Below are 7,134 nucleotides of genomic sequence, written 5' to 3' on the forward strand. Positions count from 1 at the left end.
GTCACCCTAACCCCACTCCACCCTTCTAGGCTGGCTTAAATTTAAGAATATTTGCACTTAAATCCAACTAAGAATATTTGCACCCCAGAAATTTCAAGAGATTATAAGTTTGGACTTACTGCTGATCGATACATTTCAAAACTTCCAATAAAAGAAATAGTACTTACAGAGAGTTGTACAAAGTATAGAATATTCTTTACTTTTTCCTTGTCTCAAGCCAAGCCATCGGATCTGCATCTTCGGTTGGAATCACCTTGAGTCCCTCTGGAATTCTTTTACATAACTACTTTAGCATTATTCCACTGGGCATCATTGTAGGAAATTGTTAGAAGCAATATTAGGTCTCTCATTTTTGTATTTATCATTAGAGTATTGTTGAGGACACTGCTCACTACATTGTAAATTACTTGTTGATGAAAATCCACCAGATAATTTTCTCTCAGGTCTGCTTACTAGGAAAGTTTTTGCTGCTCAGTTTTTTGGGTTTTTTTTCCGTGATCTTGGCTCACTGAAACTTTCACCTCCTGGGTTCAAGAAATTCTCCTGCCTCAGCCTCCCAAGTAGCTGGGATTACAGGCATCTGCCACCAAGCCCAGCTAATTTTTGTATTTTCAGTAGAGACAGGGTTTCGCCATGTTGGCCAGGCTGGTCTCGAACTCCTGACCTCAGGTGATCCGCCTGCCTCGGCCTCCCAAAGTGCTGGGATTACAGGCGTGAGCCACTGCACCCGGTTTCTTCTTTTTTTTTTCTATTCCCATTAGGTCATAAATTTTTGCTACACATAAGCAAGTCTGCTATAGACACATTGTGTTAAGGACACCATGAATTATATACAACTTGTGCTTTCCTCATTGCAATGATTGCTAGGAAGTTCAGAGTCAAACATATATGTCAAGGAACTGTTCAGGATTTTTCTAAATGGAGTTGGTGAACTAACTTTGTCCATGATTTCATCTCGCTCTCTCTCCTTTTTTGCCCTCATTTTATCTTCACAGTGATTTTGACTTTATTTAGTTCTCATCTTTTATGTATTTGTGGAATCCACCTTAAGTCCTCTTGAAAACAAGATGGGATTGAGTAGCAGTGAATACGAATAATAAAAACAGCTGTGGGGAGTGAGGTATAAGCGCCTGGAGTTGGGGTTGGGGAGGGAGAGTTTTGGCTGATTCAGCTCCTTGGGAGTCACAGGCCCGGATGAAGGGCATGACATGGAGGACATGTCCTGAGTGAGGGTGTATGGTGAGAAAGCAGCTGAGGACTGGTTCTGAGGACAGCTTTATAACAGATGGAGGAGATGACAGTGAAAGGCCTGCAGCAAGGCTGGAGGAAAGCCCGAAAGAGGACGGGCTGGGAAGCAGGAGAATATAGGTTCTTCCCTTTTGAAGTATTTTAAACAAGCCCATCATGTTTCTATTCTGCCCTTTTCCTCATAAAATCAACAAGAGGAATTGCACAGTTGAAAGACTTAATTGAGCATAGTTTATTTGGCTTGGCAGGCTTCTGTGATTTTTTTTTCTCTCCTGAACTAAAAAAAAAAAAAAAAAAAGGCTACCCACGGAGAGAGAAGCTTTTCTGTTTCCACCTAAAGTTCACTTCCCGCATTCCCAGCAGCCTTGGCAGACCCCTGTCAGTCTGGTCTATGGCGAGAGTAAGCGAGCCTTCCTGCACTTCCAGTCTGAGAGCACACCCTGGTCTACCAGCGGATCCCCCGGGGAGCCAGGGCCCCAGCCTCTCCAAGCTCCTGTGGCCGAAGGTGACGTCAACACCCACTGAGCGCCTTCAGAGCGGCAGCGAGGCGGAAGTGGATTTCTGTAGAGAGGCACCTGGACTCATAATTTAGTGTACTTTCACTGCCTCCCCCACTTGGCAATCAAAACCGGAGATGCTTTTGAGCTTTCTTTTGTGCTGCCCGGAGAGGAGATGGGCTTATTGTGCCAACGGGCAATTATTTCATATCGCTCTACAGAGCACAAGCTGCAGCTGTCTTGGAGCAGGAGCTTTGCAAGGTGGATTCAAAGTGTCTCGTCTCACCAGGCATCCAGGAAGAGGCTTCAAACACCCTGCGGGAATACTTAGTGAGCAACTTTCTAGACACATCAGCCTCAATGAATCGCAACTAGTCAGTCTCCCTGTCTCAGTATCTTCAGGTGTGCATATACCTGCTAGAGGTTGTCCAGGGTAGGGACAGTGTATTAGAGGAACACGAACAATCGGCTGAGGAAATGAAAGAAGAACTGAATTTTATAAAGCATATTCAAAGGCATGACCCATTTTAATCTTCACAGCCACATTATCAGCCAGGCATTATTCATCTCAGTTTACAGATGAGGAAACCAAGGCTCGGGATATTAAAGTGACTTGTTAAGGAACATGCAGCTGGTTAGTGACAAAGATAGAGCCCAAACTTAGTTTGGCTGTCTTATGTTAGTTCTGGGCTGTCTTATAGATTTTTTTTTCCCCAGAAAGAGATTGAGAACCCTTAAATAAAGATGTTAGTTGCTTAAGTACAATTCATACTATGAACCTTAGTCTCTCCCTTCAGGAACAATCTATATGGTTTATCAGCTCAGGGCAGCCTTCCTCCTCTCCCAGCATGTTACTTTCATCTTCTTGTTCTGACTTTTCTCTAACTGGCTTTCATTGTCTTTTTTATGAAACTAAAAACATCCTGCAGTCCCTTTGAACCTGTTACATGACAGAGGAGAGCTCTGTGGCTTGGCCGGGGAACAGTTAAGCAGAGCAGAGAAACAATGCCACCATCAAATATCGCCCAAGGTCCCATTAATAAGGGTTGTTCTCCAGACCCGACAGGACCAAAAAGCAGGGTTGCATTTGTGTTATTTCTGCTCCCTTAGCTTCTCTACAAGTTTGATACCATGGAAATAATTGAGGAAGACCTAAAAACCAGGTGCTCCGGCTTTGTGTGACTTTGAACAGTGGCAAGGTCTCTGGAGTTTTTTTCCCTCTTATTGATAAAAGAATCAGTCAGGAAGAGGTTCAAGATCCTCTTCTAGCGCCAACAGTCACCTGTATGGAAGAAACCAATATTTTTACCTCTGCTTTTGACTTATCAGTGGGGTTGACCTGCAATTTCTGAATATGGCAAATGGGAATATGGGGAAAATCATATGAAAGAATAGTCTATTCTTTTAGAGATGGTCTTTCAGCTTGAATCAGGAGAATAATGTCATTTCTTTTTCCATTACTTTCTGAGGAAGGAAAAGATGTTCACTCTTGTAACTCCAGTGCCTAAAACAGTGCTTGGACATAGCGTGTGTTCAACAAATATTACTTGAATTAATGAATTAATAAAATAAACTTAAATATCCAAGAAATCCAATATTTCTTAAAATTCAAGACTCTAATTAATATTTGAAAATCTTTGTTTTTGTCCATGTGCTAAGTACATGTCTGTGATACTCCATGGTCCCCATACCCCACCCTCCAATTGAGTTTCCATAGGACCTGAGGTCTCTTTGGCATAGTCAGATCTTGCTAGAATTTAAGGCTGTGTTAGTTAACAAAAATATAATAACTTGAAGCATGAGGAAAAGTCTCATCAGAGACACAAACAGACAATGCACAGGAAAAGAAGTGAGAATTACACTTAACCCTGGGAAAAGATGCTCAACATCATTCACTTATAAGTGTAAATTGAAACTACACTAAGATACAATTTCCCACCAGTAAGATTGGCAAAAATCCAAAATTTGGACCACATACTTTATTGGTGAGGCTAGGGTGAAACAAACACTCTTCTACATTGCTGGTAGGAATAAAAGATGGCATCATGATGATGGAGGGGAATAGGGGGAAATTTAGCAAAATTATATGTGCATCTACCATTTGACTCGGCAATCATACTGAAATTTATCTTTTAGAAATCTAGATTTTAGAACACTATCCCAAAGCCACAGTAGCAAAAATATGATAAAAGATGTATGTATAAGGTACTGTTACAGCATTATTTGTAATAACAAAAGACTGGCATCAATCAGAATCGATAGCACAATAGTTAAATAAACAATGCTTCAGCCACATAATGATACACTGCAGTGTAAAATGGGGATTATCTCTATACAGTAAGTGATCTCTAGGGTATATTGTTAAATGAGAAAAGCAAAGTGAAGAAAAATATGTGTAGTAAGCTACCATTTACATATAAAAGAAAGAGTAGAACCTATCTACCTATCTCTGTAGGTATGCATTTGCTTACATTATAAAAACCAATAAGGGAATAAAAACTATTTTTAAATAGCTGTATAGAAGAGGAGAGGGAGGAATATCTTTGAATATTCCAAAGATTTGTCTTTAGAAACATAAATTATTTTTTAATTATAAAACAAAATTAAATAAATACATAATCCCCCAAAGCAAAAATAAAATGTGATTATATTTGTGTAGCCAGTAAACACCATTATGAAACAAAGAAAAATAATTTCAAATGACTTTATTTATTTTATATTTTTTCATGTCAGATGGGTAATGTGTCCATGCTGTAATAAGGTTCGAGGGTGGCACATCCCACACATGCACATGCAAACTCAATCATCACACTTAAGCTACAAAAGCAACCTCGAGTGACTTTTTTTTTTTTTTTTTTTTTTTTGAGAGCATGTATCTGAACTTGGCTCACTGGAGCTTCCACCTCCTGGGCTCAAGCAATCCTCCCACCTCAGCCTTCCAAATAGCTTAGACCACAGGCACGTGCCACCATGCTCAGCTAAGTTTTTTAGCTTTTTGTAGACACAATCTCTCACTATATTGCCCAGGCTGGTCTCAAACTCCTGGTCTCAAATGATCTTCCTGCCTTGGCCTCCCGAAGTACTGGGATTACAGGAATGAGCCATCACGCCCAGCCTTCACATGACTTTAAAACAGCAATTTGGCCATATATTCCCATTGAGATCAATCCTAAGGACAAAAAGAACAACAAACACAAAAACAAAACCTTGACCTGTTCTCAGTAGTCATATTGTTGGTGGTAGAGTTGGTATTGCTATTTTGAGACTACTGTGTTGTAGGATAAAGAAAAGTGATTATTTGGTTTCATTGAGAACTATATATTTTTGGTGTGGTTGAAAGGAGATACAGATGCAAGATTGATAAGTTTAAGTAGGAACCTGTAGACCTGTATTTCATTTGGAATATCTGCATGAAATCATGACATTTTTAATCTTAAAAACATATTTTCTAGTTCTGCCTGCTGAAGAAATCCAGACAGAGTTTCTGACTGTAGTCAGGGATCCCCAAGACCAAACTTAGGTTCAGTGATTCTCTAGAAAAATTGGCAGAACTCAGCAAATCTGCTGTACTCATGGTTACAGTCCATTACAATGAAAAGATACAGATTAAAATCAGCAATGGAAAAAGGCACATAGGGCAGATTGCAAGAAAGACAAGATACAAGCTTCCATTTTTCCTGTCCCAGTGGAGTCATATGGACAGACTTAATTTTTCCCAGCAATGATGTGTAGCAGTGCATACAAGGTAGTGCCAACCACAGAAGCCTTTTTTTTTTTTTAAATCTGGGGTTAGTGATGTGGGCATGAATTTCCAAAGGTCAACTGATACTGCATGGCCCAAGGCATCTATCAAAAATCACATTGTTAGCATAGACTACCTGGTATGGTACTATAGACTACCTTCCAAGGTCCTAAAGAAACAGACATTCTTACCAGGAAAGACATCCCAAGGCCTTCAAAGTTATCTCCCAGGAGTTGGTCAAGGGCTAAACTTTCTGTGGAATGTACAGGGTTTGGGCAACCCATGCCTGCTGAGTTAATCCTTTGCTGCAAACTGACAGCAAGGCACCACTAGTACACAGATTGTGGTAAATACCATTGCTGACAAACAAAAATAGGGCTTTTTGGAGAAATGGCTGAATCCAGGTCTAAGGAAGGTGAGCCTAGAATATATTCAACTCAAACAACTCAACAGGAAAAAAACAAATAACTTCATTAAGTTATTTGTGAGCAAAGGACGTGAATAGACGTTTCTAAAAAGAAAACATACAAACAGCCAACAGGTATATGAAGAAAATGTCCAACATCACTAACAATCAGAGAAGTATAGATCAAAACCACAATGAGTTATCATCGTACCCCAGTTAGAATGGCTATTAAAAAGGAAAAATATAAAGGAATAAGGAAGCTATCAAAGATTATTAGAATTGTGTCACTAGGACTCAGATGTCAATCTAAATAAGTTTCCACTGGCCAAAAGACAGGATGACTTAAGCAATGATAATAAAGATAATTATTACAGTAAAAACTTTAAAACCACATATCCATTTTTATAATGATACTAAAATAACCACAACAACTCATTGGTGCCCTTTGGAAGATGCTAGGAATAACCCACATTATTAATTTAAAAATAGGTAAATAAAACATTTGTTCTCTCTTTCTTAAATGATTAGAAAAACCAGATATTTGATATGATGTGTTGGCAGAGGGGCTTCTCTTTGCAAAAGTATTTCCGCTGAAAAGAAAAAGAAAAAGAGAATGGGATAGAATTATAGTATCGTTATGTTTCAAAACCTACTGAAGTAGTGGATTTGGACAATGATCATCACCCTTAAAAAAGAAAACAACAGAGACTGTCCCTCCTATTAGAAATACAAACACCACCCGTAAAGGCCTGAGGTGGGGGAAAAATGTGACCAAGTATCTAGACGTAATTACCAGTTCATAAGTGATACAGGCCAGAGGAAAACATGTTAAATGATCTTTTAGGGCAGCCATGCAGTCAGCAAAATCAAGACTATAGGAAACTACAGTATAACTATGGAAAATTACAGAGCTTGTTTTATCACAAAATTTTTTAAGTTTGCAGAAAATGAAGGGGAAACCTACAGAATAAAAGAGACATATCAATAAATTAGAATATATGATACTTATTTGTATCTCAATCCAAACTATCAAAGTGTAAAACAAAAAGCAAAATCAAAATCATTTCTAAGACAAGTGAGAAAATGTGAAGACTGACTACTGAATAATATTAAGGTATTATTATAAATGGATTTTAGGTGTGTACTGAGATTGCCTGATTTTTTGGGTTTGTTTTTGTTCTTTTTAGTCCTTATCTTTCGAAGGCACAGACTGAAATCCTTATAAATTAAAATAATATGTT

General features: G+C 38.7%; 1 non-coding gene across 1 annotated transcript; it reads right to left on the reverse strand.

Annotated features, from left to right (window-relative positions):
* Positions 1 to 4,472: 4,472 nt before the first annotated feature.
* On the reverse strand, positions 4,473 to 4,574 carry LOC112207530 (small nucleolar RNA U13). The gene has a single exon (XR_002941970.1). It is a non-coding gene; the product is annotated as a small nucleolar RNA U13 (small nucleolar RNA).
* Between the last annotated feature and the right edge of the window lie 2,560 nt (positions 4,575 to 7,134).

The sequence above is a fragment of the Pan troglodytes genome, chromosome 1 (genome assembly GCF_028858775.2).
Source record: "Pan troglodytes isolate AG18354 chromosome 1, NHGRI_mPanTro3-v2.0_pri, whole genome shotgun sequence".
In the NCBI taxonomy this organism is placed as follows: domain Eukaryota; kingdom Metazoa; phylum Chordata; class Mammalia; order Primates; family Hominidae; genus Pan; species Pan troglodytes.